Below are 25,936 nucleotides of genomic sequence, written 5' to 3'. Positions count from 1 at the left end.
TTTCAATTTACAGCCTTTATTAGGAATTTCACTGAATTTATAGGGCATAGAAATAGGTGTTTACTATCCATTTATATTTACCATCAACATCTGATCATTCATCAATCATTATTTCTATTATTTCTATTTTAATAATCCTCATATTATTTCTATACATATCTGCATATGGCAAAGAGCCTTTCTTCTCAAGATTCCAAAAAGCTGGTTCCCTGCCATCTACTGCCACAGCACTAGCCCCCTTGGCCACAGTATTTTACTTCTTACTTCAGAGTTCTTCACTGTACAGACACTCAGGTATTGACTGTAGACAGTTCTTTGTACGTGATATTATGATCTGTAATCTCAATCTCTTCTACTTTAAATTAATGTTTCTAGAGTCAATAGGTTAAATTATACACACACACATATACAACTATGTCTTGGAGCATGTATGCTTTTAAAATTAAAAATGGAATAAATGGATTAGGATTTAAAGGTAAAGAGAATAACAGTAGGCAGAATCACAACCAGAAAGAAATATCAGTGCATTGAAATAAAGAAATAAAAAATATTTAATGTTGTAAAAATTAGTAATATAATGAAAAAATCTGATACATTTGTCTCCTTTTTTTTTACCTGCTAGTGTTGATTTTTTACACTATAATTTTGTATTGCTAGAACTTCTTGGTCTCTGGATCCTTGGTGGTCCTTAGTAATAGTAATTGTATTGCTGACACCCTGACTACCCTCTGCTGGAACAGAGGTAATCTCTCTAGTAGACCAGTCCCTTAGTCTACAACACCCTCAGTTAAAGCACCCTTGCAAGCATCTGGCATCCTACTAAATTAGAGCCTCTTAAGGCAAATTGATTTTCTTTCAAAGACCAACTTGACTCCAAAAAGTGATTCAGAGTGCTACTTCACTTGCTGCTGCATAGAGAAATCTCAACCTTCATTTTATTTTAACACAGGCCAGAGTGTTCCTGCCTCTGAGTTGCCTGTGAGCTAATTCCACAGATGCTCAGTGAGGAATTAAAGCATTTGCTGTTAAAGACATGGGCGTGAGGCCCCTCTCCTTTCTCTTTGTGAGGCATATATTGTGGCAGTACTTGATACGGTCCCTGTTTTGAAACAAACTACAAAAATGCTTGTTCAAATTGTGCTTTTGTTTGAAGTTTTAATCTTACAGATTTGTGAGGATAGTCTTTTTTCTTCATATTGATTGTGTGTGGAAGCAAGTCATGGCCATATGCTAGGGATAGACTGAAGCTGCTTTTCCCTAGAAATGTTTCCAACAGAAAAAGTATTTATGAGCATTGGGAAAATCAGGATATGTGTTCTAAATCACATGGAATATTAATTACACAAGAAGGTAATGCCAGTCACTAGAAGAGGATCACATTTGAAATTATAACAGCGTTTCAATAATGAAACCTTAGCTTTTCAGAGACATAGTAAAGATATGTTAGAACTGCCATATGCACACCTTTGAAACACACAACATGGGTGCCCTAGTCACTGCTGACAGTATAATCAGTATGAGAGTGAGATTGATGAGTCCAAGTCAATCATCTCATCTGTTATGTGAAAAAATCCTCAAGTACAAAACTTTTACGTATATTACAGGTGATTTTGTTGTGCTGTAATGCCGTCAACTTATAGGAACTAGTCAGTTAACTGAAGGCTTTTTCTGTTGTGTGTAAATGTCTGAGCAGTGAAATAATCTTTGTATTCCTCTAAAGTCTGTGAAGTATGAGAAAGTGCCGTTTCTCCTTGTTACATGAGAGTGGTTTTACCAGTTGTGTTGGCTCTCTGTGCCTTGCACTGTGAATGGGCATAATCAGGCTTCCCAACAGTGGCTCTTTCAAGAAGGGTGGAGATTTTTTTTTAAATGCACCTTACAATCCCAAACTATCCAGGTTCTCAAATAGCAAAAGTAGGAAAAGAGACATAATGATTTGGAGTTTATTCCTATTCTGTGATAATTGACTTTATATATTGTGGCGTGCCTCCTAAAAATCCACCATTATGTAAGGAAAGTAAATCTGGCCCTGCAGTCCTGTGGAGACAGCACCTGCCAACCTCTACACTCTCAATCTCATCTTCAGGTCTGTCCGTGTCCGATGTGCAGAGGATATCATTCACATGGATGCTGATTTAGAAGAGTCCCTCAGAGCCTTTCTTCAAACAACTTCAATTTTTAGTATGCCCCCCAATTATGTATTTGGGATGCCTTAATTATTTAGAACCCCATCTTGATTTGTACTCTATTGACTGAAGTTAGAGAAGGTGGACCAATTTAGGAAGAGATTTTATTCTTTGGTTTTACAATACATTTGTAATTTACAGCTATTACTATGTCCTAAGATCAGGGAATTGGACCCCAAAGTCATATCTCCTGGTAAAGAAAAAAGGCAGAGACATGATTATTGTCTAGAAGTTATTTTCCTCTTTAGTAAAAGTTTCCCACTTAGGGTAGAAATTGCTTTTTACTTTTCCCTCCTACCTTGTTTGGTTACCTTACAAACTCAAAACACTTTTTCCAGGTGAATAGTCTATTGAATAAACTTCTGAATAGTCTGTATCCTACCTGTCTCCCGTTGATCCACAGACTTAATTCAGGTATTTCTCAACGAGTCTCACATCTCCTAACCATATTCACTGTATCCGTTTTTTGTCACCAGTATCTCTGTGCCTCAAATCTATGTGGTAGTGACCTCAGACAAATTCACACTTAGGAATGACATGGTCTTTTAGAGGATCAGATCAACAAATAGGATTTTTCACTTTTTTTCAGGCAGTTGCATTCACTGTTTTAAATAACAGATGTCAGATAAGTTGATAGCACTCACAGCAAGCCACAGACAGAAAACTGATGCGCATATTCTCGACCAAAGTTTAGAAGCTATTTCATGACTTAGAGAACCCAACAGGTTATACTCTTTCCTTGGCACTCATGGGAGAGATGCCAGGTTCAGAGGTTGAACATTCCTTTCTTGGTGCCATAGGAAAAAAATGGAGTCTGTGTGCTTGCTGAGGAGTCTCAAAAGGCAGGGCCATTTACGGTTATCACAAACATAAATATCCTCCATCATCCATGATGGGCATGTTCAGGGCCACGTGAGGACCTTCAGTGTTGGGGAGAGTGCCTACCCCACCTTAATTAGATGATCACTTTCTCCCCTTTTACCATCTCTTGGCAGTGTTTCCCATGGTCTTTACCCTTCCAGAGCCCAACCTGGACTTGAATCCATTGCCTCTTAGATTAAAACTGTGCATTGTTTTTTATATGGCCATTAGAGATTTTATATCTGCCTTTGTATCTTCAGTCATGATGTATGCTTAAAAGCTGAGATATCACATATTGAGGGCTGCAATTTCAAGAGTCTTTTTGAACTCTGAGCTGAAGCCTTTACAAATAAATAAGGAGTGTGGCAGGGAAGATGACTGTTCTTTTTTGTTTTGTTTTGTTTTTTAATTTGAATCCTATTTATATACTGTTAAATTTGAGGTACTATAGTTTATATAAAAGCTAAATATTTAGATGACATATTTCAGTATTAGGAATTTTTCTGCAGCCATTAACATAACAAGTTAAATAATAAATATGATGAAAATGATTGTCAGTAAATTATCATATTGAATTTTTTGTTTATTTTGTAGTGTCTTGTATTTATCTGCACTTCATGTATATATATGCACGCATACATATACAAACATGTAAATAACTTCATGTTATTCCATATCTAAATTGCCACAGTATCTTTAATGTATGTTTACACTGTATTTTAAATTACTTTAAAAATAAACTATGTAAGCACATTTTAATTTAGTCCTTGTACTTGAAGACCCAGTGTGTTGGAGGGCAGCTATCTTGGATTCATATAGAAAAAAACCCAAAGTTTCAGGTATTGTGAATGGTCATTTTGGGTGTGGCTGAATGGAAAAAAATCATAGCAGAATTGATAACTTTTAGATCCTGATAATTGGACCTTTTCCCGAGAAACTGGCATTATGAAAGATCAAGAAAATGTTAATAATGCAGATGTCTACAGGAAGGAGAATCAAACAGATCATAAACAAATTATCAAAAAAACAGGTATGCAGGCTTACCTGAAAATAAGTCTGTGGAAGTTTACAAATGTGCCATGGAAGAAGCATCAACATACAAATAATCCCCTTAGATTTTTATTAGTTTTATGACCCTTTTGGTCACTGTTTGACTTCTAGCTAAAATTTTGCTTTTCTTCATCAAAAAAAAGGGAATCGTGTATTTATTTTGCACAGCTAAATGGATTATTAGAGTGTAACAAATCCTTGCAAAAACTAAGCCTGACAGCTTAGTAACAGGACCATTGGGCATACAACCTGATTTATTCAAATGGATTGTAACTTTCTTCAATATCAAGAGGAGAAGCAATAAATTCACGACAAAGACCTGTTGAGCTAAAAAGGTATTAATGTGAATAAATTCCAGTATGATTAAGCAGGAAAGAACTGTTAGGATAGGTAATAGAGATCATTGTGGATCAGCTACTGTTTGAGAGTATTGGGTTAGAAGGAACTGACCTAGATGGAATCTCTTATAAATGATATTTTAGAAATAATGAAAACAAGCCATCTCCTAACAGGCAAAGCTGGAAGGATTTGAGCAACAAAATAAGTCATGTAGTATTGGATAATCGGATTATAATCCAAAGTATAAAATATCCATGAATCCACACTGATATAAGGAAATGGCAATAAATTTCATTTATATAAATAAATGTAAAATAGGAGAGAAGAGGCAAATATTCTTTACAGAAGAATTTCAAATAACCATTAGAATTTTATTACCCTTCCCTCTAGGGATTAGAGTTTAACCCTTCCCCACTTGAGGAAATGCTAGACTTAATGACTAGCTTCTAAAAAGAAAAGTTCAGAAAAACTATTGTGCCTTTACAGAGGAAAAGCCTGGCAGACAGGATCTTAACCGACTGATAAAAGTTTACATTATCAGTGATATCATGTGGTTGTCTTGTACCCCGTAATATGATGTGATGAGAAGAGCATACCTCTATGGGTTTTTTTCCCAAAATCCATAACTCCAGTCTAGTCATTAGAGAAAAAAAAAAAAAAAAAATCAGACACATCCAGATAGGGGACATTCTACAGGATAGATACTAGGCCAGTACTTCTCAAGATTGTCAAGATCATGGAAAACAAGAAAATACTGAGAAACTCACAGATCAGAGGAGACTTGGGAAACTGGACCCCTGGATTACATCCAGGAAAGGCAAGAAGACATAAATGGAAAAACTGGTGTTGTCCAAATGAAATCTAAAGTTTAGTTAATAATGTAAAAAATTAAAACAGTAACAAAAAGTAGCCACAAGATAGTGACATGTACTGGGGACATCTTATTTCCTTTTTGGAATTTAAGTTACTTTTATTCAAGATTTAAATACTTTTACTTGTTTCCCCCTAAATTGTGTTCTGTATGTGGGACATGTTGCCTGTTCATCTCTGAGTCCAGGCAGCAGCAGATCACAGCTTGTTCTACAGTAGGGTCAGCCCCTTTCTTTAAATGAATGAATTCGTTAACAAAGAAACAATCATATAAATATTTCTAGAATTTAAAGAATGCAGTTGTAGGCTTGTGTTGTTTTTGTGTCTGTGTCTCCTTGCCCAGGAGTAGTGGAATTCATTCTTTAACACCCTCTGAATACATGGTTCTACCTTGGAGTTATAATGGAGAAAACATACCCTTCCCCCATGAACACTGTATGTTCTTAAGGATAGAGATTATGCAAGATTTGATTTTCTCACTGTTAGAACTGTAAATACTTGATTAAGCTGGATGATTTGGGAGTGATGTTGAAGAACTCAATTTTTTAAACCATTAAATACAAAATAACCCCAAATTTTGAAAATTAAGCTACACTAAACTTACAGTTGAATTTCTTGGGCCAGAGAAGTTGAGTTCTTAAAATTGAAATTTTGCACAGCCAAAAATTGAGAAGCAAAAATCTTTTCTAAGTTTCTTACACAGCAATTCTTCCTATTAAAAAAAAAAATGGTGTAGATGAGAACATTTGAAACCTCTTCATATGGGATACACTTGGGAACACAAATCCCCAAAATACTGATTGAATACTTACAAGTGCTGCTGCTGGGTCAATGAGCCAAGCATGGCATTCAGCAGGACTCTGCCTTTTAATAGAAATAAGTTATCTGAAACATTCTACCTTTCCAAATTACCAGCAGCCAATCTACTAAAAAAGAGTCCCTGGGTCAGCCTGGGCTAGAGAAAGGAAAATAATAACATATATCTCCCAATACTCATCATGTATTTTGATATTCACTAAGTTACATATCTATGGACAAGCAGATTTTTCACAGAATGAATGAGTCATAAGTTGCCGTAGCAACTACAGTTCAAACGGCTCTCAAACATTTTTGGAGCAACTAAAGCAGAATTATTTCTTCAAATAAATCATGCTTGGAACCCAATATGTTAAACAGATACAAGCCAAGCTGCTAGTGTGTGCTTCTACATGTGTTAGGGAATGTTTTCCCTTCCCCCATCCAGGCCCACAGCTTTTGGCATCTCTTAGAATCCTTACGGCTTTTGAGAGCAAGATTTGGAAATGACTTAGTCTAAATCTCTCATATCGCTAATTAGAAAACTCAGGGCCATATCAACATGTTTTCAGTAGAATCCTGGAATTCTCTCTCTGCTGTGACCTGACCACCAATTTTTAGGTGTGTGGGGAGGGCAACTTGTCACATGCTTTGACCTTTAAAAAGTCTAACTTTATCTGAAAAGGATATCCTCTGATGAAGAATGTCTTCCCTGACGGGTACACATGGAACAGAAGCCAAAAAGTAATATTCAGCCAACCTTGGCTATTAAAAAAAGGAAGAAAAAAAATTATTTTTCTTTTTGGTGTGTGAAAATTTCTAAAAAATCGGTATAAAAGATCTAGCCCAGTACCTTGTACCTAGTAGATATTACTGGATAATAATTATTATTAAAGACTTTAGGTGTTTGGTAGTTGATTTTGCAACTCTCGATGTAAATGGCAAAAGAACCAGTGAAACCTTAAACTGCAATAATAGAAGTTAAATAATGGCTCCAAAAACATGGTACACAGCCACAAATCTGATGGTCTCCCTTACACTATTACATGATCCTCTGATCCTTCCAACTACTGGATGTAGCTATTGGATGCCATTTTTTTTTTAAGAAAAGAAAACTGAGACTGAAAAGTTATTTTCTCCAACTTACCAAAGGTCAAATAGTTGTTAGTGGCAGAGCTTGGACTCAAGCCCATGTGTCCTTATTTAAAATCCGGTACTCTTTACAATGAACCACTTTTTTACTACACTAAGTGGAGTGTGGTAAAACTTCAAATGCCACCATACTTGAAAGAGGCCTTTGGCAAACTCAACCTTACCCAGAAGAAAGATGAAGACGGTGAGGTGAGGGGATTCACGCCCTATTCTGTGAAAATAGTTTAAGACCAGAGTGTTGCTGCACCACTTGTAACCTTCAGACCATCCAAGAGCTATTTAGAAATGCAGAATCTCAGACCTTCTGAAGCAGAATCTGCATTTTAATGAGATCGAAAGGTCATTTGTATCAACACTGCAGTATGAAAAGCACTGGTATACTGGAACTTTCAGTGAGGACTTTGGGGAGATCTAAGGGCAAGAAGAGACAGGACTTACGTCTTATTATTCCAAAAGTCAAAGATAGGACCCCTTAGAAGAAGTCAGAAAAAATGATAGAAAGGTTAAAAAAAAAAGTTTTATCACTAGCTCTTCAAAACATAGAACTCAAAAAACAGCTTTCTTTCAGTGTTTAAGTGCATCGGGATGACTCACCATTTGTCAGGATTTCACAGAGGAAATAGAACAATTAAATGGGAGTTTAGACAAGTATCTAAAGACAGTCACTGAGCACCAGGACCTCTGCAAGTCATTGGAGCGCCTAAGTAAATTAGACATTATTCTTCCTTGCAGGAGGACCATGGTTTAGTGGGATAACAGATAAAAGTCAATGAAATGTAATATAATGAAATGCTAAAAAGAGTAAGTATTGAGTGTTATAGGCGTAGAGAGATAGGGCACTATTCTGAATCCAGGAGATGGCAGAGGTGATGAAAAAGTATATAGGTTGGATGCAGAGAAAGAAGTGTGGCTGATGGTACCTGGATGCACAATGCCGTCATCCAGCTAAGTATGGATGAACTGAGAAGCTGAAGGGAGCAGGTCTCTGCAGTCAGGTGGGATTGCACCTTGTACAGAGGAAGGGGCTCATAGAGAGGACGGGCTGAGGGAAGGAATAGAGTGGAGGATGGGAGAGGGCGGGATGAGCTGCACTTACTCTTTTTTCATGTCTTCATCCTTTCAACTAACATAGTGCCAAGCACTGTTCTAGTTGCTCACCATTTTAAAAAACTAGGTATTATCTTTGTTCTCAAGGAGTTCATAGCTCAGTAAGGGAGAGAGACATGAATTAAAAACAGTACAAATGAGGTAAGTGTGATAGGGGCACAAATTGTGAAAGGTTTTACATATGAAGGGAAACGTCCTAAGTAGACCTTAAAGGATGGAACATCAACAGGGAATGAAGGGAGCAAAGACCCAGAGACTTAAAGCTGATTGGGGTTTCTCGTGGATTAAAGCTAGTTCTAAGTAGCTGGGAAGTCGAGTGTTGCACTGATATATTGGCATGAGATCGTGGGAGGATAGGATGAGGTACAAATGAGCAGTGTTAATTGCATGAGGGCCAATCTGAGGCGGTACAGAGGGCTTAGGGAGAACGATGTGATCAGATTTACCTTTAGGAAGACCAGAACGGAGGTTGAGTGTTGTGTTGCGTGTGTGTTGGCCCCTGCAAGCTGAGGAGGCAATGTTACATCAACCCTAGAAAAGACAAACAGGGCCAGACCAAGGGAATGATTCATTCCAGAGGTCGAAGTGACATGACATGGTCACTGTTTTCAATGAGTAATTTAGGGGGTTCAGATGTGGCACAGATGTCTGTAGGGTGCTGGGGAAGGATCAGCAATACTACCAATGGGCAAAGTTACCAAGGCTGAAAGAAGTAACCAAAAGCCCCAGGCACATTTAGTGGTTGGAACTGGTTGGTAGGCATGGTGATGTAGACACACCTGGCCTGAGCCATTCCTCTTTTGGGGAGCTCTGCAGGCACTGACTAGCAGCAATGCTTAGAGACTGATTGCTTCATGCTGCCCATAAAATCAGGGGCTTTAACCTGGGTTTCAAGGATGGAATTCAGAGGATGGGGAGGCTGTAAACTCCCTAGTTTGTCTGTGTATATGCATGTTTTTCCCCTCAGGAAGAGGGTCCATAGATACGATCAAACTCTCAAATTTCAGCCCCACTGTTGACCCATCTCCTCCCAATACCAAGAATACCAAGTGCTGCAAATGCTGCTGTGTACCTAGTAGCTAAAAGTTGTGGCAATAGTGTCTGTCAGAACCAAGGGTCGACTCTGAAGGTGGGAGTGGAATTTGACTTGGCGACAGCTTGACCTAAGGAATGAGGCTCAGCTGACTAAGCTTAAAAGCTCAGGCCAGCCTACTGCTGTGCCTACTTGATGAGGAAATGGTCAAAGAGACCGTGGACGTACCTAGGGGAAAGTCATAATGAGGGGCCAGTGGGAGTAGCAGAGCATTTAGACCCCAGTGTCAGTCTGTTGCCTGGGGCCAAGTTATGACCTAGAAGCTGAGGAGGTGGCCTTTCTTCGGCTTTGTGAACTCACAAGATCCTTGTGCCAGAAAAAATTTTCTGGCCATTGCAGAACTGAAGGGCCCTGTCATTCTCTCTTCCATGGTGGGCCTCTCCAGGACTCCAGGGGCAGGTCAGTCTTCCCTCTACTCAGGGAGTGTTTAGTGGTGTGAAGCACAAAGCTCAGGGGTTGGAGAGTGAGTGAAATGGCCAAAGGTGGCAGAGCTGGGCTTTGCTACTAGATTTACTACTAGATTTTACTTTTAGTTTTGTCGTGGCAATATTTATGAAGTATGGTTTTGATGTGTTAACCATTTTTTCTTAATATATGTTAAAAATAAATACATAGCTATAAGGTCTGTTTAGGTGAGAAACATTGCTTTAAATAAACCAAATGCCCCTTAAAGCTTTAAAAGAGTTGCTTTTCTTAGTGGTAACGAAACTTAATGAAAACAGTGGGGAATTGCTTAAGGACCAGCTCGCCTCTACCTTCTGCCTTTTACAGTTGTAGGGGGTGAGGGAAAGGAGGGGCAGAAAGAATCAAAATTCCAAATTATGTTTGGCGAGTGTGGTAAGTAGTCTTCCAGAAGTGGCAGACAGTCTTCACCACACATTCCTTCCCTCCCTGTAAGTACATGCCGCTCCACCCATCAAGAACTGGAGCAAGTCATCTTCCTCCTAAATCTGGGCTAGCCTATTACTTACCTTGACGAATAGAACATGGTAGAAGTGCTTTGCCAGCTCTGGGCCAGCTTGGGGAAGCCAGCCACTCACTGCGCTGTGAAGAAGCTGGGACTAATGTAATCGATTATTTGAAGAGGGAAAGGGAGAAGTCATGTGGAGTAGCATCATGACATGCTCCAGCCAGCTCTGTGTGACCCCAAAAATCAACTGTGAACACAAAAACTCACTTGCCCAAGTCCTGACACATAAAATCATGAAAAATAATGAATCCTTTTAAGCCACCAAATTTTGGCACAGTCTGTGTAACAATAGATAATTGAAACAGTAATGATAGGACCATAGCAATGAGAATCCCTGAGTTCCTCTGCTTTGTAGCTCAGTATGGTGAACACTGTCAGTTGTTTCCCAGTGCTCTCAATGTTCTCCTTTCTCTCACAGTAATAGGAACCCCAGTTTTTTAGCTAGGGACATAGCAGCTCAAAAGAAAGATTACATTTTCCTTTGGTGTTATGTGTGGCCATGTGCCCAAATTCCAACAAATGGGATAAGAGAATAAATAATTACTGCTTCCTTTTAGTTCTTAAAGCTAGGAGGCAAGCTCTCCTTCACCTTGTTCCTTCATCCTACTGCTTGGAAAATGAGTGATTTTGTACCACAGAGAAAGTGTGGATGGAGCAACAAGATAAAAGTCTGCGTCCCACATGACTGCATAGAACAGAACTGTCATCCTCCTAGACCATCTGCTTGTTACATGAAAGAGAAAGTTGTACTTTGTTTAAATCCTCTGTCCTCTGTTGCATGTGTCTGCATTTGTATGCTAACTAATACATTCGGTTTCTGCTGGCCTACAGATCTTGGAAGCAGTGATGCCAGGAGGAGAGACACAGGGCCATCAGCCCAGGGGCTTCCCTAGTAGCTTCCATGAGGTCAAAGTGCTGCCAAGGAAGGGAGTAATTGGAAGTAGGTGTGATTGGCTACTCAGCTTGGGGAGTTTGTCACTAGCAAGTGTAGTCCTCGCAAATAAAGAAGAGCTGTGTCTGCCAACTGAGTACATATGCCTTCCATGTGGGCTAAATTCAGGAAGTGGACTCTGGATCTTCTCCATTCAGGAGTGTGCCTTGTGACCTGAATTATGATTTCATCACAGCGTTTAATACCTGGGTTGCAACTGCCCATTACCTGTTTGTGTTCCACTAGACTGAGCTCCAGGAAACCATATTCTATGGGCGCAGGGAAGGAGTTCTGTATAAGTTGCCTACCCCAAATCTGGTCTTCCTCCTTCCTTAATGAAACCTAGACTTCATTTAAAGTGACAATATGCCCAGTTGAAGAACTGTATTTCGTGAACTCCTGTGCAATATGAAGACTATCTGATACAGTTTCTGACACTGAGATGTAAGTAAAATTATAAATGGGAAATTTCTGTGAACGTTTTGGGGTTTTTTGGAATAAGTGCTACCCCATTCTTCCTCATGATTTCACTTCTTATTCCTCCTGCCTGGGAAATGGATGAGAGCCTGGAGGCGAAGCGACTATTTTGCGTCCATAAAAGTGAAAGCAAGGGACTTCCCTGGTGGTGCAGTGGTTAAGGATCCACCTGCCAATGTAAGGAACACGGTTTTGAGCCCTGGTCTGGGAAGATCCCACATGCCTCGGAGCAACTAAACCTGTGAGCCACAACTACTAAAGCCCACGCGCCTCTCGGCAACAAGAGAAGCCACCGCAATGAGAAGCCCGCGCACCGCAACGAAGAGGAGCCCCCGCTCGAGGCAACTAGAGAAAGCCCGCATGCAGCAACGGAGACCCAATGCAGCCATAAATAAATAAATAAACAAACAAACAAATAAATAAATAATTTTTTTTTAAAAAGTGAAAGTAAGAAAGAGCCTGGGACATTTATATCATCGTGGAACCTAATTCCAAATTGTGCTGTTTTGTGAGGAAAAACCTGTATTTGGTTAGATAGACACTGTAGTAGAGTTTCAGTTACAGTCAGCCAAATGAAATACCTTCCTCCTTATCACTTTACTAACCCAAATCATTTGCAGCACTGAAGAATATCAATCATGGAGAAATGCTGTACTTAACATGCATGGTGGCTGAGTACTGTTAATTTCACCCGTGTCTTGGAAGGAACCAGAAACCCTGATATAGAAGGCTCTGTGTTTGTCAGATATGACTTACCATATATATGTATGATTTATAACTGTACCCATTTCAGACCTTCACTGAGTCATCTTCTCCCCATTTGTATGTTCAATGGCTGAAATCACCAATCTGATTATATAATACAGACTTGTAAACTATTTAACCTTGAAAATGAATGTTTTGTTAATAATGAGTTTTGTTCATGATTCCATAAGAATATGATGAATCTGCTTTAAAAGTTATGCATTGCAGCAAATGGCCCATAGCAACACCCTTCATCTAGATACAGTGCATTCTCTATAATAAATGCTTTCTCTCTATCCATCTCTAAACACTCACTTTCCAGCGGGCTGCTGTACTTCAGATGGACAAAATGGAGTTATGACAGAAAAACCAGGGAAATGTGGGAGTCGGGAAATGTGTGAGTCAGAAAATGTAGGCTTGCGGGACAATGGGGATGAGGGAGAATGAAGAGAACAGTTGGGGGGGCAGAGTGACAGTGATGACAGGCTCTGAACAGGGGATGCTGCCACTTATGTCCAGACCCTGTGATAAAATGTTGAGCACACATGAGGCACAGAATGAACAGGCGACCTTTTCACGTGACCCTGTGAGTGAGTGTGGTAGAGGGGTCTGCACCGCTGTCTCCCCCAGCTCCCAGTCCAACGTTTCTCTATGCAGTTGTGCAAAGCCTCAGTTCACTCCTTGTCAAGGAAGACCTAATTCCTCCTTCGCTTTACAGAACATTTCAGCTCACTAATTTCTTTTACGCGCAGGTCCAGCGGCCATGGCTCACGGGCCCAGCCGCTCCGCGGCATGTGCGATCTTCCCGGACCGGGGCACGAACCCGTGTCCCCTGCATCGGCAGGCGGACTCTCAACCACTGCGCCACCAGGGAAGCCCTGCTAATTTCTAAATATAAATTGTATGTTAGGATACATGTTGATTCTTGTGGACATTTGGTTCTTATAGCTTTGCTGGTCAATAGGTTCTTATAGCTTTGCTGGTCTTAAAGCTTTACTGGAGATGAGGCTGGGCTTGGGGTCAGAAAACCTGGTTGGAATCCTCGTTAAGCCATGGACTTAGTTGTATAATTTTGTGCAATTCTTATCTGTAAGCATCAGTTTCCCCATCAGAAAACATAGAGGTAGTAGCTATCTATCATATAGTTTGTTATGAGACTTTTGTAAAACAGTGTACTTCTCCTCCCACAGTACTCCCCAGCAAAATTTAAGAGATGAAAGACAGAATCATCGACAGCGATATGGTCAAGACAACCTGGGTTAGCAGGGGTCTTACAGTCGAACTTACAATTCAGGCAAATAATATAAAAGTGCAAAGTAAGCCAAGTAAGGCTGTGATGATTTAGAGTGCTGTCGCTAAAAGGCACAGACCTATTAAGCTCCAACTGATTGTTGCTATGCACAAATGTAGCCTTAGCTTTTCTGATATTTTGAGAGATGCCGAAATCTGGGTGTTTGTGTGTAATCCCTTGCTTTCAAAATGTTGGCAAGTATTTCACAAGGTTAAAAGATTTATTGGACCAAACAACACAATCTTGGATGTAGCTAGTGGGATACCAGTTTGTCATCTTTGGGTTCAGTAAATTTAGGGGAAGGCTTTAATTTTTCTGTTCTTTTCTTCTGGCTGAAGAATAGGTCCTCTTGGATGAAGAAACTCTTAACCAATGTCTGAGTCTCTTGTAGGCAACACAGCTTCCTCATTTGCCTTAAAAGTAAACAGACAGGATCCATTAAAAAAAAAAAAAAGTCTTCTTGGCAGAGTTGAATGCAGACAGCTGCAAAAAAACAGGAGAACTCAGCAGAATCTAAAGGTGTTGAGGAAAAATTTCATTATCTCATTGGAACAATGAGTGGGCCAAGGAAATATTGGCTTAGTGTATGAAGTAAGGATGATTGGAGGTGACCAGGAAGTGGCCAAGAACATGAACATTTTAAAAGGTCATCTAAAATAGGCTTATTGGGGCCTCAGAAAAAAAACTTGAATTTTTTACCCTATGTCCAGCATCTTTTAGTATGAGATCCTTAGGTTTAGGACCAATCATAATCAATACCATCAGGTCTTTGCGAATATGAAACATACTTCATTGAAATCTTATTGCCTGAACATCTTAAACCTTATCTCTATTTTTTGTTTTATTATTAGGAGCATCATCTCGGGGGCAATGGGGGAGAGGGAAGAATTTTCTCGTCTGCTTCTTTGTTCTGGTGAGGGAGGCCACATACTTATGCTAAGGTGGGATTTGGCAAATGCTTCTTAAAACATAGATTAAATCCATTAGAATCAACTCTTCAAAACTAAAAATTCCTCATGGTGTGGAATTGCTTTTTTCTGAGTAGGACTGGAGCAGTTATGGGGTGGAGAGTAGCCACTGCAAAGAAAAAAGGACCAGACCTATTAGGTGCTGACTCTGTCCTAGGCCCTATGCTAGTCTATATTTTTTAGTAATTCCATTTCAGGTGTGTAGATTCTGGGACCCTTCCGACTCATGAGAAGAAACTCTGTAAGCTGCTTGTTTCTTTCTTCATACAAGGATAGGCGAAGGGATCAATAATAAAAAAGAAAAAAATAGGAATTTCTGTTCTCTGGATAAGGACTTCTATATCTGTACATTTTCATAGAATTCTGCTTGAATTTTTTTCCTCTTGTTAGTGTCACCTGTATTGATGGTTTTACTCTATGTCAGTATAATTTCCTTACAGGAGGCAGAGAGACTTGTGGTTAAACTCTGAAGTTGCACTTTCTGGATGAATCCTGATTTTCTAAACCTTAATATTCTAACTTGTAACATGGGAACGCTAATAAGATACCTCATAAATTATTAATATTACACGAAGTGGTCCTTAATAAATAGTAGCTATTTTTTTTTCTTATATCAATCCTAGAAAGAAAAGTATTATCTAAGTTTGACAGATGTGGAACAAATTTAAAAAACTGCAATAACAAGAAAGTACAATAAGCTTAAAAGCCTTTATTTTTCTTCATAACCAGTGCCTCTCATGGGAAGTTATAGATTCTTGTTGCTTCTTTTAGCCCTAGGTAAGGAATAGTTTCCAAGACTGATGATAATTTTCCTCTTCATCATGATACCAGAACTGGGCTAATGTGTACTGGGTTTCTTGGTTGTATCCAGTGATTTGGCTTAAAAATGCATTACAAGATACAAATTTAATAGGTATGCATTCTCAGGTGCAGGATCAAAATTACTAAATAAAAACCTTCTGGGACTTCCCTGGTGGTCCAGAGGTTAAGACTTTGTGCTTCCACTGCAGGAGCACGGTTAGATCCCTGGTTGGGGAATCAAGATCCTGTGGCCAAAAAAAAACAAAAATGAAAAATCCTTCCATGTTGCTAGCACTTCTGGGTGGGATAGCAAGGATGAATGAATATAGTTTTAAATACCAGACTTTATTTAATGGGGGAAGAAAACAACACTACTAGGTATACTTGTTCAACGCTTTTAACATTGTTTTTTAAAAATTCTAGAAAACAATTTAAATTTAAAAATTAAATCTCTGTAGTAGACAGCCTGACTGGCAGCCAGCATCTCTACAAACGTTAAGAATAGAGAATTCTGATTGTTCTCCAAACTGACCCGCTGTAACAAAGAGGAGGCTAGCCTAACCTTAAGCAAACATGGAGCTAAAAAAGGGAAGGGAAATGGACCAAGAGAGTGGCTGAGACCACATTTCCTTCTCAAGCTCAGCTAGTTACCATTGGATAAAGCATAATATCTCTCTGAGCTTTATTTTCTGTGCTTCAAAAATGTAGTAGTAATAAATGCCTGCTTTCTATCAGGGATGTTTTTCCAGATGAGATAATGCACATGAGACAGTGATTGTGAAACTTTTCAAATGTAGAGTTCAATTCAAATATGAAGAATTATTAATATTTTAGTTGCAGTTTGAAACAAGTGAAGAAGGCATGCTAAATTAAAGTTTTATTCTAATGGTATAAGAATCCATAGGTATTATTTAGGGGCATAAGTTGAATTACTACTTATATTTCATTATAAGATGTTTTCTTTTTTTTGATTTTATAGTTGATTTACAATGTAGTGTTAATTTCTGTTGCATGGCAAAGTGATTCAGTTATACATATATATTCTTTTTCATATTGCATTATAAGATTTAATGCCTATTTCATTTTTATTTCAGATGCTTTAAACCTCCAAGGTATCTGAGCCTTCTTAAGGATGAAAGAGTAATCCTATGGGAAATATAATGCTTATAGATAGCTAGAAGAAATAGTATGAGGTAGGAAGGAACATCTTCAAATATTTGGATTTTAAATTTCTTTAAATTTATAAAATTCTTACCCAAGCTAAGAATCTTGTTTACTAAGGCCTTTCCATAGAGCTTAATAGATATTTCATGTGATATCTTAGCAGAGTCAGTGATGGTTAGAATCAAAACTAAGGAGCGTTTGCCCTCTGGCTCTCAGCAAAACCTCTCTAGTGTTCTTTAGTCTTCTGTGTCAACTTTCTTTGGCTGCCATATTAAAAAAGTTTTTCCTAGGAAGGTGAGATTGTTTCTTCCTAAAAGGATTAGGGAAATCATTATAGGAAAGGAGATTTCCATTCAATCCTTAAAAGATAAAAAAGATTTAAAAGACAAATAGCAAAGCAGAGGAGGACACAGTAAATGTCAACGGCAAAAAGTAGATAACATAAGTATTCTGACACTCACAGGAGATTGTTACCATTGATTTCATTGTTCTTATTTCTCTTTACCTGTTTTAAACTTAAGAATTATACCTAATTTAGTATGTCTTAGTTGTACAATTTGCCTAGTCACATGGGCAATTGATATACGTTAAAACTTTCTTTTATGTAGCAGAAGGCAAGTGTTCCTTGAATTAACTTAAAAAGCATATTTCTAATTGAGGCACCTCTTTTTCACCTTCTAAGAAGAATGAAAAAAAATCAGAGCACACCAAAACCTCCAGGGATAGACAGAGCAGATGGTAGGTGCTGGCCAGGCCCATGGAACTCTGAGCTGAGTACTGATTCACTCTGAACTATACTTGGTCCCTTCAAAACCCGACTCATAATACCCACAAATCTGTCAAGGGTGAAAAAACAAGGTTTGACGTTAAACTTTAACTTCTTAAAGTTTTAAGTTCTTTACTCAAAGGACAAAGAGGAATGGTGCCAGTCCTTTTCTGCCCTAAAGCCTGTTATTTGTAAAATGTTTGGACACTTCCAACAATAAACATGAATTGTGGACTCTAACACATTTACTGCCTTATTTATCTCTCCAGATCTCAAACAGACCCCTAAGAAATAAATACACATTTATGTACAAGTGTTATCAGGGCCCACTTGTGCAACAGTTTACGTCTCATTGGAAAATATTTGCATCTTCTCTCATAGCTGTAATTGGAGAGACATTAGACCTTAATTACTCTCGAACTATTTCTAGCCATAGTCACCCTCATCTACAAAAAATTTAATACTTTCAAAAATACCTTTTTATTAACCTAAATTCCAAGACCTCACCGCCCAAAAAACCTCTCCCCGAGAGGCCTGTGCCTGATAACAGAAATCACACCACTTCCTATGGATAAGACATGTTTTCCTTTATGAAACAGATGTCACAGGAAGGTGTATTCTTTTATTTATTTGCTTCTTAGATTATTGATTGATCAGCTGCTTCCAAATGAGGCAGTTCTCTGAAAGTGGGCTTGCAGGGAGTAAGTGTGGACAGGTACAGGTCTGCAGCAAATAGTTGGCCTGGGGGAGGCTAGTGTAGCCTGGGGCTGACTGAGTTCACAAGGACCCTGCAGACATGTGGAAGATGCCCCAAGGAAGATGGAAGAAAACTAAGAGCAGTTATGGGTGCAAAAGAGAAATCTCTACTTTCACAACTCTCTCCGGGATCACTTCTGAGTCTTTGGATGCCATTTACAAATGTGTTCTTTAATTTTTTAGCAATAGTGTAAAATTAGCTAGCTTTCAATTGTATTTACAGTAACTACCTAAAAAGCCCAGCTAACCCAGAGCCACCTCTTTTGCCAAAGTTCACATTGTACTTTTGATATAAACACACAAATTCATGGGAATGCTCATTGACCTTCAGAGCTAGAACACAGAGGAGCCTTAAAAGTACTGTACATAGGAAGCTGAAACCTTTGTTAATGTGATTGAGAAGCTGATTTGTTACATTTTCTTTCAATTGCTGTTCCTGGCAGTGAATCAAATATGACCATATAAGGGACCACATTCTGCTATGGGACTAATCCACCCTCCCCTCCCCCGGCCCGCCAGCATGTGTTCACTCTCTTTTTCTGTCTCTCTTTGGGTAGGCTGCACTCATAAAGTGAGTTGCTGCTCTGTTGATATACTTTAGTTTGAGTTCCTCAGATGTTGAAATTTTTATTTGGAAAAGAAACGTAAAAATAAGTCATAATAGCAGCAACAGAGATTTGAGAAAGAATTAGTTATTAAATAATTCCTAAATGAAAGTCCCTTGCAGATGACTGTGGGGACAAGATTTATTTATTTTTTATTGTGGCATTTTTCATGTGATATTACCGTTTAAGTTTTTTCAAGTTCTAAGTTTTCTCTTTCAATAATCTTTTCTATTTTTCTTATGTATTTAACATCTTTTTAATGACACTGTCAAACCATGGTAGTTTTCCTACTTAAGATACATGTCTTAAGCCCACTCTTTCTTGCTAAATTCACTAAATTGTTGTTTTTATAATATAAAGTTCTCAAATAGACACTCAAGCACTTTTTCTGTTTTTATTGGCTTTTTCATCTCCCTTGGTTTCCAAAGACTTTGTCTGAAGAAAGTTTGCAACTATGAAGAGTTTCGTGCTGTAACTTTGACTTGCTATTTCCTTTTTTGTCAACCTATCCAGCCCCAATAGACCCAGCTCCAGATTAGGTTCCTTTGGGCTACACTAGCCTCTCTCTCTTCTCTGAACTATAACACTAGAATTGAAACCTGTGATTTAAGATTTACTTATAATATGGCTTAAATTTCCTTGCATTTTTATCATGTGTGCAATATTCTTCAGCTCTAATAAGACCAGGATTTAATTGTGGGTGGACATTGCCTTCTACTTTGATAACCCTCTAAGTTTTTGAATGGCACATGATACAACCTTGATGTATGTTGGTTAATGCCTTGGGAACAGTGAGGGACATTCCTTCTTGTCATTTTTCAGGTCCTTAGTTGGTCTGAAGAAATGTTTTCTATTTCATTCCCCCTAACCATTTTAAGCCCATTTAGGTCTTCATTCATTAAAATTGGATTCTATTTTAAAGATCACTGGAGCAAACATGTAGATGATAACCTACATCTTTTTTTTTTTGATCATGGTCACTTTTGTATGATAATGCAGTTTCACTCTGCTTCCAGGCCTACTAAACCATGATTTGAAATATCTCAAAACAAAAGCTATACTATAGAGATCACTTGTCTATTCATTTTATATTTGGAATCACTCCACTGAGTTTTGTACAAATTAGTGATGAGAGATGTAGATAAGATACAAATTTCTAGAATAAACTATTAAACTTTTTCCTGACCTTTGTTTTTATTTTGTCTCTCTTTTAGCCTGAAAAAATAAGAAAGTAAAAGATTTCACACATTTACTGATGAATAAAGAAAAGATCATAATCAGTGGAGCAGAAATGCCTACTTCTATCATTGCTTTTGATTGGGAAGAAAGAATGATAGAAGTTTATTGTATCCCAGAACAACTTCATTTATCTGCATAAATATGAGAAATTAATTTCAATTTTTCCATAAATCCATATTTTAAGGCATAAAATATGGATAACAAATTATAATTACCTTGTAGTTTTAGTGTAATAATATTGTGGTGTTAACTGAAATGGGAGGTTAAATTCACTACTTCAATTCTATGCAAACAAAATTAAGGGGAACTCACAATTTACTAGCCTCTATGTGAGCTGAAAACCCACTTCCGTTGAGAGTTCTACCTGATCAATAACATTCTGTGGTCAACCTACAAATCAGCACATGGCTCCAACTCTTACGTTCACAATCTCTGTGACCTTGGATGAGTTGCACGCTCTCTGGAGTCTCAGATTCTTTATTTGTAAAGTGAGGTTGTGGAATTGATTTGTTTCCTAACAAGTTTTTTTGTTGTTGTTGTTGTTGAGCCCTCTAAAAAGTTAATGAAAGCAAAGGTAAGCATATGTACACACAGACACTAATATTATACACAGACTGTATTGGGATTTAAGCTGCCTTAAAGCCAGTCCTTGAACCACAGTTACAGAACCAATGGACCAGAGGAGTTTTAAAGGCTGGTGTAACTCTAACATCCTATGACTCTCTGAACATATATATATATATATATATATATATATATATTTTTTTTTTTTTTTTTTTTTTGCGGTACTCTCACTGTTGTGGCCTCTCCCGTTGCGGAGCACAGGCTCCGGACGGGCAGGCTCAGCGGCCATGGCTCACGGGCCTAGCCGCTCCGCGGCATGTGGGATCTTCCCGGACCAGGGCGCGAACACGTGTCCCCTGCATCGCCAGGCGGACTCTCAACCATGGCGCCACCAAGGCAGCCCCATATTTTTACTTTAAATCAGCTTAAATAGTATAATGAGAGAAAAAAAACAAAGGAAGAAACATATATTTATAAGCAAAAAGATAATTCAAGTGCAACCTATATCTGGGTAAGAGGATCAATTTAGATACTAGATTGTGATGTTGGAATGTGGTGAAAATAATGAATTCGATATGCAGAAGGGAATAAAATATATCAGCACTAACAATGAATTTTAACAGTAATGTTTCAAATGATAAATTGCTGTTTATTATAAGATGAATTAACTTATACATCTTCTAGAGGTACATGTTCTTTTCATGTCATTCAAAAATTCCATATAGAAAAATATACTGATTCAGAGAACAATTAAAACATAATGACTTTCAAATTAATACAGAAGACACTATTAATTTGAAATACATATTCTGAAGATGATTTTTAAATAACTAATTTTTACATTTATCATGCACACTGTTAATCTTCAGTTGAAATTATTTCACAATTAATTTTGACTTAATAAAACAACTTCTGTATTTCCGTTTAAACCATTTATCCTTGGGGTATGGTTTGAAGCTATTTGCTTATTATTTTGAGCCGTTATAACAACAGGATTATATGAATATAACTGGGAAGAATTAAAATGCAAATTAACACTTTAAATTATAATGTTAAATTCAACTTCAAGAAAGTATAAGGGAAAAAATAATTTATTTTTCAGAATGAAGGTGTTATTAAAGGGAATGTGTAGAGAGGAGATGGAAAGAAAGACAAAAGGAAAATTGTTTTTGCATATAAAACAAAAATTGCTGTTTCAAAGATAATTAAAATTTACTGAAAATAGAGTACAGAAAAATGTTTTAATGCAGTAAAATAACATTAGGTTTGAAACTATCACAAATCAACATTTTAAGATTCATTAGTGTTATATACTATAGCTATCCAATTTCATAACTGAGAGGGTAAAATAACTCTGGAGAATATTTGTAAGTACCATAATTTTCAGATTATTGATAGATATGTAGGAAATAAAAAGAGAGTAAATGGTCCTTTCATTTTTCAGAAATTAAATGGAAACACTCAAGTTCAAATTGCATGAGGTTAAACAAAGACAATCACTAAGACTTTATAGTCTAAATTAAATAAAAATCTGTTAAAAGTTAGATTGAACTACTGTTGTCCAGATTTCAATATAAAGACAAGGCAAAGTTAAAGAGTCTAAAATAAAGTGAATAGTACTATAAGTTCCAAACTTTTTGAGATACCTATATATCATGTTCCCTCATTTTTCAGAAAGGAAAAATGAGATTCACATAGGTTAGGTAACTCACACTGGCTCAATAAAGAAATATTAGAGTACAGTTTGGAACCCACGTGTTTTCATTCAAACTCCCAAACTCTTTCCCCTATATTTTAACCTGCACTGATAACCTTTGTTCTCTTGTAAAAGGGACTTAGCTACATCTTTCTCTAGATTGCTGTGTACATGAGCTTGCACTCATGCATGCATGCATGCTGAGTTAAGAAGAGACATTTCATATCCCAGAATAATTTCAATGTAAGCCCTACCTAAGTAGAGATAACTTGAGATTGCAGTAAGTTAAAGAACTATAGCTCCATATGATATATGTAACTTAATTCTATGCAAGAAAGTTTTTAAAAATATGAAAATGATGTAAAGTATGAATAGCCTCTGAATGTAAGTTCAGCATTTTCTTAGTTTTCGGAAGAAATATATTTTGTAGCTCCATAGCAAAAGTAAAATAAACCACCAGACACGAATCCCAGATAGCCAAATCAGATAATTTAGAAACAAACAATAACCTCTTCCTGTCCCCAGATCACCTCTACTTGGGCCAGTTTCCTCACTGCAAAAACGTATTTGTTATTCAGAAACACTCTATTAACTGAGCTACTTATAGAGAAGATTTTTTTACGTATACGTGAACTTTAAACATGGAATAATTTTATTTTCATAAAATATGCTTCAAAATGAAGGTCTTTTAAATAGTAGTCATGAACATGATTCTCTATTTGGAAGGAGGAAAAATTCACGGGGATGTGCAAAAGACCACTTTTGACATGTTTTCTTCAAGAAGCAGCCCCTCAACGATTGCCCGTCGCAGGGCATGGTCTACATGGACAGCAAGCTCTCCTGCTGCAGACAGGGAGCAGGCTGAAGGTCCAGAGAGGGAGGGCTCGGGGAGCCCAGCCTCCAGATAGGCTTCCACACAAACTGCCTTCTCTCATGTACTTCTTTGCCAGAACAGCATTCTAATTTGCAGGTAGAGGGTTTTCATTTTTTTGTGGCTTTTCAACAAATAAGGAGCTATATCAGTGAGTTTACTATCTTTTGGTTATTAAAAATCATATTTGGTCATCAAGATTAATTTATTAATGTTAACTACCTACATTGTAGAATATATGTTGTAACTATTAAGGATTTTTAGCATGTACTTACCTATTTCTTAGGAAAAATATGTCTGTATAGCGTTTTATAGTGTGCAAAGGAATTTTATAGGCATTATCTCCTTTAAAAGCAAAGCTCTTTGTTGAAATATTCTCTGCTAGATAATTGAAGACATTGAGGTTCAGAGAATTGAAGAAGATTACTAAGATCACAAAGCATTACATTTCAGAGAAGTGACAAACCTGTCTTGAAACTAAGTACAGTATTGCTGTTTGTTTTTCTACATGTATTTGGGTGATATTAACAACTATTTGAAATTGGTGCTTAGGCAATCTCTGTCTATGAGATGCACAGGTATGCATGTTCTGGTTCACTCTACCTCCATGCTTACCTTTTATCAATCAGGTCATTATTGTTTTTTTTATTTTTTAGAAATTCTTAGTGGTAATTATCCTTTAACAAATAAACAAATATACTTCCACCAGAATTCAGAAATTTGACCAAGCTAGATGCAAATAATCTGGCTCAATTAATGTGAATATCACATAGTAACTCTCCCCTCAGCTTAAATTTTGTTGCATAATTTATAGATTTTCCCCCTTTTCTATATTTTCTCACATGTTGTGGGAATTTAGATAATATGTTTTTCTTACTATGCATAATTTCAGTAATTTAAATGCCATTTAGGAACTTGAATAACTGTAATAATGGTTTGTTGGTAAATTATAAAAAATTTCACAAAAATCTAACAGTTTTTTGACGCTCAAAATTCTTAAAATTATTCTTTCCTTTGATAAATTATTCATAACTCTGTAATGTTTCAGCAAGAACAGTACCTCTTTATTTTATTTATTTATTTTTGCGGTACGCGGGCCTGTCACTGTTGTGGCCTCTCCCGTTGCGGAGCACAGGCTCCAGATGCGCAGGCTCAGCGGCCATGGCTCACGGGCCCAGCCGCTCCGCAGCATGTGGGATCTTCCCGGACCGGGGAACGAACCCGCGTCCCCTGCATCGGCAGGCGGACTCTCAACCACTGCGCCACCAGGGAAGCCCAACAGTACATCTTTAAATCATTGTTGTTATTAGGAAATGTGTAAGATTTGTGAAGATCAAAATAAATCTGACAAAAACATTTCATCTATTCTAAATCATCCAGGTTGGTCTGATTTAAATCTTATTTAAAGGAAACAATTCCATTGTGTAGTTCTGCTAAAACTGTCTTAATAAATTAAGGAAGAATTAATTACAGAATTTAAATGTGAATTCTATGAATAATTTTGTATTTACCACATATTTTTTCCTCTTTGCCTAGCACATGGTCCAACTTTAAATATTTTTCAACAGAAATATTTTGTGTCTATATCTATCTTACTTTTAAATAAGGAGTAGATGATTATTTACCTAAACTTTCTGGTACATAAGGATTAAAACATAAAGATATTTGAAATAGGATAGGCACTAAGGCATTGATTTTATCAGAACCATTTAGTAAATATAACAATGGAAATATTGAGAATGTGAATTTATCCTCAAAATTCCAACCATTAAAAAACACTCCTTGCCAAGGCACTTGGAGCCACCCTGAGACTACAAATCAGAGAAACTTTGACTTTCAAGAATGTATACTTTATATAATACTCCCTAATTTCACTTTGAGTAAGATTTTAAGGTGTATTTTCCTTAAGATATATATATATATATATAAAGGCACTGTATTCTGGTAATTTTTATAGACCTAGAAGCTATCAGTTAACTGTTTAATCCAAAGTAATTTTTTGTTAATAAAAAGACCCGTTTTTAGAACTGCACAGACCATGTCAGTGAATTGCTTGAACAAATCTCTCTCTCTCTCTCTCTCTCTCTCTCTCTCTCTCTATATATATATATATATACACACACACACATACATACATACATTATTTTTCAGTAATTAAATCAGATTCAAATCTTTAGTCATAAATTTAGTAGGGGAGGAGTGGAGTTTCTTATTATATTTAATGAATTCTTTAGCAGGGGTTATAATGTTGGGAAATTAGTGCTATTTTTATTTTGGTTTCCCCAGAAAAATTGATGTTTTTCCCCCAGAAGCTTTTTATAGTTCTGTTAAGAATGCCAAAGCGAATTCACATTCATGAGGCTTAAACAGACAGCAGCACATCTATTAATAAGGATTTTTAAAGTTTCTTCATTTCTAAAATAAAAACTCAAATTTCTCAAATTAAATCAAAAGATTTAATATGTATGCCAGGAAAATTAATTTAATTTGGAAAAATGTGACAGAATCTCCTTTTCTTTTTGGAAGAGAAATAGTGCAAGAAATTGTTTTTCAAATTTACTGAACTACTCTGAACCTCTATTTTCTCTTCTGTAAAATGGAACTCATAATATTTAGCTTGCAAAGATTACAGTAAGAGCT

At 37.2% G+C, this 25,936-nt stretch overlaps 1 protein-coding gene across 4 annotated transcripts in view; it reads left to right on the top strand.

The window, feature by feature from the left end:
• Positions 1–25,936, top strand: part of ARHGAP42 (Rho GTPase activating protein 42) — a 330,059-nt gene that overhangs the window by 275,864 nt on the left and 28,259 nt on the right. Inside the window, exon 25 of one of the 4 annotated variants that reach the window (XM_029209702.1) lies at positions 11,255–11,814. The exons of 1 other annotated variant lie outside the window; for it this stretch is intronic. The gene's annotated coding sequence lies outside the window, so the exon portion shown is untranslated. Of the gene's footprint in view, positions 1–174; positions 3,667–11,254; positions 11,815–25,936 lie in introns of those variants that run through there. 2 more of the 4 variants (XM_029209703.1, XM_029209701.1) reach the window with 2 other exon arrangements.

This window comes from Monodon monoceros, unplaced genomic scaffold (genome assembly GCF_005190385.1).
Source record: "Monodon monoceros isolate NGI ecotype Baffin Bay Population unplaced genomic scaffold, NGI_Narwhal_1 Super_Scaffold_7, whole genome shotgun sequence".
NCBI classification, from domain to species: Eukaryota; Metazoa; Chordata; class Mammalia; order Artiodactyla; family Monodontidae; genus Monodon; species Monodon monoceros.
The sequence above is the reverse complement of the archived record's forward strand: the minus strand, read 5'-3'. Positions and strand labels throughout refer to the sequence as shown.